This window comes from Pan troglodytes, chromosome 17 (assembly GCF_028858775.2).
Source record: "Pan troglodytes isolate AG18354 chromosome 17, NHGRI_mPanTro3-v2.0_pri, whole genome shotgun sequence".
In the NCBI taxonomy this organism is placed as follows: domain Eukaryota; kingdom Metazoa; phylum Chordata; class Mammalia; order Primates; family Hominidae; genus Pan; species Pan troglodytes.
In genome coordinates, this window is record NC_072415.2 from 75902349 (window position 1) to 75913477 (window position 11129).

Consider the following 11129-nt stretch of genomic DNA (forward strand, 5'->3'; position numbering starts at 1 on the left):
GGAATCAGTCAGGCTTCCATCTTCTCGCTTGCATCCTCCATGGTCAATTAGTCCACACATACTGTTAACTTTAGTTTTTGGGCCTTGAATCAATTTGTTTCTGTCTCTTATTGTTGCACCTGATTTTTGTCCAGCGTCTTTTTTTTTTCCTCCTGAATTGTGGCAACTCTACCATTCTCTATCAGAACCAATCCATCAGTATTTCAGAGTAAGCTTTTAAAAAATAAATGGGATTTTGAAACACCGCAGCTTAAAATCGTATTTTCATGAAATCCCATTGTCTACAGACTAAAATCACAGACTCTCCAGTACCAGACAGCTCTCATCCAGTTTGACTTTATTTTTCTCTACTTACTTGGTGTACTTTAGTCAAATTGCATCCGTTGCTTTTTCTAAGACTCATTCTGCTTTGTCTTTCTGCCTGGAATGCCTCTTCCCAGAATCTACAAGTGGGTCAATTTTTTTTTTTTTTGTATTGAAGACTCACTTCTTTGGCTTCTGAGTCCAGGCTGGATGCTGTTCCTAAGGACCCCATAATACCTTGCATCTAGCAGTCTTTGAGCATCTGACATGGTTGACTTGTCTGTTTAATTGGTTTATCTCCTTGTCCATCTCTTCCAGTAGACAGCTTTTAGAGGCAAGGACTGAACATTATTTTGTCATTATTTATATCAGCTAATCAGATGCTGATCTGACACATACAGAACATTCTATACATGCATGCTGAATGAAGCATGAATGATTTGAATGTACTGAATTGTGGAAAAGAATAATTGATTTGACTTATTTTTATTACCCATAGGATTATCTCCATTAGACCCTGTTTTTTCTATTTCCCAAGACGCTATATTTTTAGGACATTTTTCTGAGATTTGGTCTATCTCCTTAACTCTTCAGAAAAATTGATGTGTCACAGATTAAAAGAATTTAAATGATGTTTGCAGGTTAGTAGCCGTGGAACTATATAAGGGCTTAAGAAAAAAAAATTGAATATATGACTAAAGGTAGATGGAGAAAATATTGCAGAAGAGATGTCAGAGATATTTTATTTATCAGTTTAAAATTCAGTTAAATGTTAACAGTTGATATCTCAGTCACTCACTTGGATCATACCAATTATGAATCTTTAGTTATCCTTTGCAAAAATAAAAGTAGTAGAGGTGGTCCATAAGTGCAAGATAAAATTTTAGCCTTGTGTTACTGGGGATCTGCATGAGCCTCAGATTCCATAGCACGTAAATCCACTCATCCTTCAGATCTTTGCTTAAATGCCACTTCTGATGACATCCTTTTCTGATCACAACCAGACAGTGGTGGTACTCCTGCATTTTTCCTATCACTTTCCTTTTTAAGACATAAATTATTTTACGTCTCTGCTTGAAACATTTCAGATGCACTTACATGGAATCTAAATGTTTCTCATGGTCCACAAAGCAAGGCACGTTTGGCCACCTGCTTACCTCTCTAAGGTATCAGGCTGTCTGATCCTTCTCTCAACCAGTAGGAGGACCCACAATGCGTTTCTTCCCATTATTTTCAAGTGTGCTACCCTGCTCCTGAAACAGTCTTCCTGCATTCCTTCACCTGTCAAGTTTAGATTATCTTTAATGCCTCAGCTTCAGTGTTATCTCCCCAGGAGGAGTGTCCTAAGCACCATTATTCTCCATCATAGTATTTGTTTCTTTTGTAGTACTTACTTGTAACTATATGTGTTTGTTTTCTTTGCTCAGATATAAAAGCTTTTGAATGTAGTGATCTTCGTCTCTCTGTCTTCTTAACCAGTATATTATTGGGGCCTGTCAAAGGCACATATAGAGACAATATTTTTAATCCATAAATATTATTTATTGCACTCTACTGAAAATTTTGCAACCTTTTCCACATATTTTAATCCCTTCAAGAATAGGTCCAGTATCCTCCATAAATCATTATTCTACCATCAGTTAGATAGAATAGAGTAGATATCAGATAAATTAACTACATTACAGGAGGTCATCAAAATCACAAGTGAGAGCACGGTAAAGTTTACATTTTATCTGTGTATGAATTACATGACTCAAATTTTAGCAAGACCCAAAAAGTTCGGAACTGAATCATATGAATTTATTGTAGAAATTCCACAATGTATGACCTATTATTGAATAAAGACAGATATCGCCTACTGTGGGTAGCACTACTTAAGCCCTTTACAAATAGACACTCACTTAATCTTCATAAAGTTACTATGAAGTGGTTTCTAAGAGGTAAAGACTATTATTTTCATTTTGGAGAGCAGGTAACTGAGGCAAGGAGAAGTAAAGGATCTCACCTACCTCCATACATCCAGGAAATGGAATAACAGGTATGCAAAGCAGATGAGGTCCTTAAATAGGCAGGAGCCATGGGCTGAGGGACAGGACTTGAGGCATATTCTGGGTTACAGTGAGTAGGAAGAATTGTTTGAGTGGAGCATGCGGTGATGGAGAGTTGAAGCAAAGAGGAAATGAAGAAGCTGGAGTCAAAGATGACTTGGAGTTTCTGGTTTGGGTATTTTCTTACTTGAGAAAAGAGCACACAATAGGAAACAAATCAGAGGAACGTTAATGAGATTAAACTTACAAATTTTGAATGGTGTATGAGTGAGAGCCATTGGACAGAAAGTTGTTATCAGTAAAGGAAGTGGTCATAACAAATCATAACAATGATAATAATTACCATTTTGAACATTTATTATATTCTGATGAGTATATATATTTGCATTATCAAAAATAGGAGTAGTCATTTTAAAATATGGTCTGGTTATCCAAAGAGATAGATGAGAGATTTAGATGTCAGAGACATCAGCTCTTGCCATACAAGAGGCAGTTGAACCTGGGGTTTCACTGGGCTTGCCTAGGAAGACTGTGGGGTGAAAAGCCAAGAAACCAAGTATGGAACTTGAGGAAGATTTACTGTAAGTACTTCTTAGAAAAGAGCGGCTACAAAAAAACATGGTTTGAAAGAAGAAAATAAAATTGTTTATTTTCTTTTAAACTGGCTGCAAGCAGCTGCATTGTTTACTATTGAGTAAGTTCAAGATAGCGGACCCACACAATTTCCCATGAAGTTCTGTGTCAAATAGGACACACATGCCATGTAAAAAAAAGGGCCACAAAGTGCTCATTGGATTTGGCAAAATGTGAGTCATTGGTAGCCTTGGTCCCTGGGAAATAGCAGGGAAAACTCAGATTGCTCTGGTTTGAGAGCAGTCAGGATATAAGAAAGTGGAAATGTGGAGTAGGCTACTTTTACATAAAATAAAAGTTAGTAATATTGAGGGTATATGAAGATAAATTGTTGGCTGGAAAATTTCAGGAAAGTGTTTCCACTTAATATCCTCCCTTTTTGAGCTCTGATGGAATAATGTGCCTGGAGATAGTGGAGAGAGTTTCAAGATGACCCTGAAAAGAGTGGGGATAGCATGTTTCTTCATCATGGTTATTTCTGATCCATCTGAAGCCAACAAAATTCAAGCTCAGTTCAATATTAAAAGGAAATTAAGCTGGGAGCAATGGCTCATGACTGTAATCCCAGCAGTTTGGGAGGACGAGGCCAGAGGATCACTTGAAGCCAGAGTTTGAGACCAGCCTGATCAACAAATGAGACCTCTTTCTCTACAAAAAATAAAACAATTAGCTAGGCATGGTGGCATGCACCCAAAGTCCCAGCTACTCGGGAAGCTGATGCAGGAGGATTGCTTGAGCCTAGGAGTTTGAGGCTGCAGTGAGCCATGATCACTCCGGCCTGGGTGACAGAGAAAACTAAAATAAAAAAAGATTAAAATTAATTTTAAAAAATTAAAATGTCTATAAAAATTTTTAAAAATTTAAAAAACAGAATTAAACAATTTTTGAAATTAAACAATAAAGAAAAAAATTACTAAAACTTAATTAGTGCCCAGTAGAAAAAAAAGACAGATTTTTAAATAAACTTCATGTTAATCAACAGGATCAATAAATGGTGAAGAATTAAAAAATAGAAAGTTTTTGGAAGGCTAAGTTATACTTGCATATCAATGTGGTTGATTGTTTAAAATAAATTATTGAAATTGCATCCAGATTGTGCTGGCAGATTTTTTATTTTGATTAGATTTTTTATTTTGATTAGATTATTTTTCAACTATACCTTGTAGGTACACTAATCATTAAACTGATTATAGCTGTCCTGTTGTTCAATATGTCATTTGACAATAAATCTGAGAATACCTCTAAGACCATATGCAATTAGAGTATTCTGGTGTTTGGGTCTTTTGTTTAGATCAGTTGTCCAAAATAAAGTTACTGTGAACCATCAGTGTGAAATGCATATGTAATTTCAAATTTTCACATAGCTTTATTAGAAAAAGTAAAAAGAAACTGTTGAAATAAATGCTAATAATATATTTCAACCACACTATACAAAACTATTATCATTTTAATATGTAATCCATGAAGATTATTGAGACAATATTTTACTTTTTTAAAAAGAGAAACTTAAGTCTTGAACATCGTATGTTTATTTTACACTTAGAGCATATCTCAATGAAGAATAGCCATATTCCAAGTGCTCAATAGCCACATGCAGCTAGTGGCAACTATGGTAGACAACGAAAATTTAAACGACTATTTTATGGCTAATTAGAAATGATGATTGTTCATAAGAGACCATATAGATGATGGTGTTTTTGGTAAAGACTTACTTATCCCTCAAGTCACATTTCAAATGTCATCTCTTATGTTGGACTTTCTCTGAGAATCCTGGGCAGAAATAATCCCTTTCCCATACATATTTTCCTAGCATATTTTATATTGCTTTATATTTAATTCATTCTATAATATTTAACTCTTTATTTTTTATTCAAACTGTTGGGCTTGTTGATGGCAAGTCCAGCAAGTCTACATATTTCTAGTCACATTTCCTTGCCTATAATTTATTAATCCATTTATCAAATATTTATTTAGCACATACTTACTATCATGTATTGTTCTTTGTGCTTAGGGTAAATCTGTAGAAAGCAAAGTCACTGCCCTTCATATGGCTTACAGTTTTAGCAATCAGTACTCATTAAAAATATTATTTAATTAAATGGAATTTAGGCTTTAAACCTGTGGTAGTAGCCACTAAACAATGGATTAAACTTAAGAAAGTGATATTTAACAGATACAAACATAAATTTATCCAATTTGGTTTTAAAAAACTTTCTTTACAGAGTTTTAGGCTAGGAAAAAACCTAGTGGGATGTAATTTACATTACTGAGTGATTTTAAAAGGATACCAGATTCATCATTTTAAATATGTTAAAAAAATTAGTGGAGTTACTTTCTCTTTAATATAAGTAGCCTTAGAAAGCCAAATACCTCATGTTCTCATTTATAGGTGGGAGCTAAACAATGCGTACACATGGATATAGCATGGTGGAATAATAGACGTTGGAAACTACAAAAGGTGGGAGAGTTGACGGGGAGTAAGGGTTGAAAAACTACCTGTTGAGTACAATGTTCACTGTTTGGGTAATGTACACCAAAAGTCCAGACTTCACCACTGCAAGATAAATGCATGTAAAAAAATCTGCACTTCTACTCCCTAAATACATAAAAATTAAAAAATTCAAATATGCATATTTTATATGTATATACTTATATATGCATATATAAATGTATATATATTTATAATTACATACATGTATATATAGATATGTGGCCTTATTTAGCAATGGTACCATTTTGTGATGATCAGGTCACCTCGGCAGAATTCTGCTATTTCTGGGTGCCAAAACTGAATATTGAGAATTCTGACATTTGCAAGCACAGAACATCCAGAGTAGGGGACTCAGGATGACAACGAGGTTTTGAACTCCAGACCAGCTGAACACTACACATGCATGTGGAGCAAGCTTGTTCAACCTGAGGCCCGCGGGCCACATGTGGCCCAGGATGGCTTTGAATTTGGCCTAACACAAATTCGTACACTTTCGTAATATATTATGAAATATTTTTGCAATTTTTTTAGGTCATCAGCTATCATTAGTGTTAGTATATTTTATGTGTGGCCCAAGACAATTCTTCCAGTGTAGGCAAGGGAAGCCAAAAGATTGGACACCCCTGCTGTAGAGCAAATCTAGGTGACTTCTGAAGTGTCTGCCATCTTTAAGAGGATATGACAGTTCATAATAGAATACATTCATTGGAAAGAAGGGATACTTATTGTAGAGACCAGTAATTTCATGGTTATCATCAAGTGGGGAGATTGGTTAGGACCACAGGACTTGATGATACTCCAATATACTTGATGATACTCCATGTTCCAGTTACTTGATGATAGTCCAGTAGAAATCATTTTCCAGTTTACTGTGGAGATGGACATCTGCCAAAGATCACAGTAAAGCTGAGAATAAAGGTGCCCACTAATTTGTGGTATGGTGTGTGTTTTACACATCAATATTTTTCTCCATATTCCCTTCCTTTTATTTATCTTGGTTTTGGGAGAATGATTCTATCCAATTGCTGGACAACTTAAACTAATTTAAAACTGACAAAAAGGCCGGGCATGTTGGCTCACACCTGTAATGCTAACGCTTTGGAAGACCAAGGCAGGAGGATCACTTGAGCTCAAGGAGCTCAAGACCAGCCTGGGCAAACTGGCAAAACTCCATTGAGCTCAAGGAGTTCGAGACCAGCCTGGGCAATACGGTGAAACCCTGTCTGTACAAAAAATAGCCATATGTGGTGGTGCATGGCTGTAGTCTCAGCTACTTGGGAGTACTGAGGCAGGAATATTGCTTGAGCCCAAGAGGTCGAGGATACAGTGAGCTGAGATCCTACCGCTGCACTTCAGCCTGGGTGACAAAGTGAGACTCTGTCTCCAAAAAATAAAAATAAAACTGACAACACATCAGTTCAAAAGAGTGTAAAGAATTACATGAAATTTGTAAAATAGTTCGCAGTAGGGTGTTGTAGTTTTATATAATTTTGTTCTTGTAATTCTCTTTTCTGCATATTTCTCTGCGCCTGTGCATGTCTGTATATTCTTACAGTGAATTGCACTAAGATTCATACTGTATTTATCTGTGAATATACAGTCAACAGTGTTGGAACTGCTTATTTGTAGGAACACTCTCTTGATATGCTTTTGCCAATATCCAGCACTATTTTCTACCTGCTAGAATGCTCAGAAAATGTTGAATTGAATGTTGTAAGACTGAATTCCAAAATCAGAAATTTAGGCCTGCATCATACTTTTACTGCTGTAATAGCACTCTAACTTCTTTTGTGACATTTTCTCCCCTATCTTCCTCTCCTTGGTCCAGTAAGAATGATTTTTATTTATTTTTTTGAAACAATCTGATTATATCATGCAGTCCTTAAAATATGTTTGTTCTTGGACCTGTAGGGCCTGACTCATGCTTACAGCTCCAACCTTAACTCACCTCTTTCTTTGCCCTCCAGCCACATTGGCCTCAAATATTTGCTCACTGTCGTCACTGTACCAAGCATGTTCTTCCATATCACATCTTCCTGTCCCTACCCTCAGCCCCCAGTTATCATCAGTTAAGTCTTTCTCATCTGTATCTATTTCCCCTAGTACACTTCTTTATAAGATCATGTTTCCCTCTTTTGGAGTAATTATTACAATTCTACTTTTACATTTATTTATTTTAATGTTTGGATCAATATCTGTTGGTCCCACGGAATCGTAAGGTCCATGAGTAAATGTTATATGTCTGCTTCTATGTGCAACATTACACTACAATACCTAATGCATGTAATAAATGGTTAACATATTTTTGTTAAACAGATATGTAAATTCCTGAACAACCAGAACAATCTAAGTGTCACACATGGCTAAATTTCAGCTAGACCTAAATCTTTTCTTCTATTTCCACTCAGAAGTAGAGGTCATATGACAGAAAAGAGAAATGATAAAACCTCTTAAAATATATAATCTTCTGCTTACTTAGGCAGAGTATTCTTCTTAATACAGTGATTAGCACCAGAGTCTATGAAGAACAGTTAATTCTTGTTCTATGTAAACATTAAATTCTATTTTTATATGTGCTTACATGGTTAGAAATTAATATTTTCCGAGGTCATTCAAATGTTAAATTATCTAACCTTCCAAAATACCATGTTTTTCTTTGCCTTGGACAAGATTGGGAAATAAAGCAAACTGCGTAACACATTAATATCCTTGATGTGTATTGTACCTTAGGGCTGGTATACCCACAGGTACTTTAGAGTTTTACTTTGATTGAAGACTTGAGAATCAAAAGTCAAGTTTATCAGTAGCATGAAATACATTTACAATAGAATATAAGAAATAATTGATATATACTATATATAGCAATATATTTATGACAAAATTTATTATAATTAAAAAATTTATAATTTTGAAATGTTTTGTCTACTTAGACATTGATTTAAATTAAGAGACCGTCTAATTATTATATAACTCTTACCCTCTTTATACCCTTACTGACTCTCATACTCATTCATTTCTTACACCCTTTTGTTCTCAACTGGACATTTCTCCTCCTTAATTATGCTGTTCAACATGTGTAACAGGTGTCTTATTTCTACCTGCCTCCATCTGTGCATCCCATCACTATTTTCTCTCAATGTCCCTCTTCATTCCATGCTTTACTTAATTTGATTTCTCACGAAGAAGTCCTACTGGGTTCTACTTTCTTTCTACTACAATTACTTTCATTTTGGGGAAACTGTGAAAAATTTCAGAGACTAAAGTTGTATATAAATATAAAATAATTGTTTATTCATCCATGTATTTTAAAAATTGTTGTCTTTCTTGAGCAAGCAAATTGGCTTTTGAGCTTTCATACTTGTCACCTTTAGCCTTTGTTTTTTAATCACCTTGTTTGAAAGTACTAAGCATACAGTGTTATAAACAGTGTGGGGGCTTTGAAGACAGACTGAGATGGAGTATGCCTCACCCCTCACTATTGCATTTAATTACATTTAGACAGGTTATTTTATGTGTCTAAGACAACCATCAAATGGGAAAACACCTACCCCAGAGAATTGTTGTGAGTGTTAAATAATATGTCCTGTGTGCAGACCTTCATTTCTCACTGTACCACCTTTCCTATTTCCCATTTAATCTTTGGTACATATGCCTAGCCATATATGGTACACTTTCTACTTTGCTTGTTACCTTAAAAACAAACTGCTCTGTTGCATACTGATAAGTAACTGGGATTCTGCTAACTCTACTTACGTTATTTCCAATGTTCTTTATCTCTTCAGTCCACACTGTGAAGATTGATGTTGACTATTATTATCATATATTGCTAATTTCAGTTAGTTTGAAAGTTACTTGTTCCAATATCACACAGCTAATATGTAGGAAGGTTGGACAAGGCCTTTCTGACACCAAAGCTGCAGCTCCTGTTGTAGCATTCTGTCATGTACCTTGAGAACTACAAGGCATTAGAATGGTGAAAGTGCTAATTCTCAGTAGACAAGAAAGGACAATCCACTTAACAGGGAAGGAAGGTGAATACCAGACTACTTATGGGAACAGAAAGATATACAAGCAGTAACTTTTGAACTTAGGTTGGTGCAAAAGTAATTGTGATTTTTGCTATTACCTTAATTGCAAAAACCACAGTTACTTTTGCATCAACCTAGTACATATATGCCCTTTTGGTGAAGCTGGTTGAAAACATTCAAATGAAGTAAACAGGAGCAAAAAGAAAGACAGCAGGGATATCTGTGCCAATGCAGCATGAGAAGGTGGCCAGAAAAGCTCAGAAATGTATCAGTTTCTGAACTGTAGGCCATCCATAAAGTGTAAAGCTTATGAGAAGAGCAGTGCAGTAGGGTCCAGTGGGAAAGAAAAGGAAAAAGTGCCACAAAAAAACAATTGTTTTCACAACTATTTCCACAGATCACCAATACAGTTTTTTCATCAGTCACATTCCTGTTGATGATAACACAGATAGCCAACAGACATTTAAGAAGGCATATATTTTTATTGAAGATGAATTCATTTTATTTAAAACTAAATAAGTGCTCAGCTTTTTGGTTTTTGAAAGTACATTGAGGTCAGGGGGATGGAGTATGCCTCACCCCTGGTTACTGCATTTAAGTACACTGCAGTTAAGGACGTTGATGTCCTTCATGGTTTTATATTTTTATTTTCAAAAGTGTTCCTAATGCCAAAGTAAGAAGTTTACAAGATACTTTAAAAATATTTCACGCCTGCTTTTAAAAATATGATGACAATAACGTACCCTAAACGATAATCCATATAATGTACGTTATGGGCTATTCAGACTTTCCAGAAAAAAATCGTAAGCTGATGCAATATAAATTGTTAAAAGGTATTTGTAGATGAATAAAGGTAATTCATTACTTTACATATTTTTAAATTCCAAAATTCAACAATACTCTTTTTATTTCATTGTAGTTTAGTTGAAGTTGCAATGAAATCAAATGTATTCCCAATTCAAGGAGCATGCAGTCACTCAGAGGCCAGAGCACTTTCCTTATTTGTGTATACTAGTGAAAAATGAACAGAATACATTGTTTAAATCACCCCAAATAACCAGTGTACTTGTTCTTATTTGCTTTACAGTGCAACCTCCTGCTTTAAGATGTGATTTTTAGTTTTGATATAGGAAGATAAATTCCTAACATTAAAGGGGTGATTCATTTCTTAAATTTATCTTTGACAGTTGCTGAAAATCTCACAGCTTGTATTCTGTCTGTAGGTATAATGGATAAAGACCAAGTTCAGTATTTTATACATGAAAGTGGGACTCAATTTATTATAGAGAAGCTTTTAATCTTTGTAAATGGCCTGACATGCTGGATTTTATTTAACAGTTGACTTTCATAGAGAAGGAGTAGGCATTTCTTCAAAGAACCTGACCGAGTGCTATAATCCATTTCTTTCTGAAATTGCAGTTGTTAAATTAGACACAAAACATTTATGAATTTCAATTTGCCTTTCCAGCAATTAAGGAGTTCAAAAAAATCCCTTTGTGTTTCCTGGCTTTGAAATGATTATATTTATCATGAACTGGCCCTTCAATTTCTTCTATCAAATACATTGGAGGTTACGTTAAAGAGGAAGACATCAGTTCTGAACAGGTGTGGAAAAGGGTTCCTTGA

The 11129-nt window shown here is 35.1% G+C and overlaps 1 protein-coding gene across 2 annotated transcripts in view; it reads left to right on the top strand.

Annotated features, from left to right (window-relative positions):
* CDH7 (cadherin 7) overlaps positions 1 to 11129 on the top strand; it is a 137228-nt gene that overhangs the window by 115940 nt on the left and 10159 nt on the right. The window lies entirely within an intron of this gene.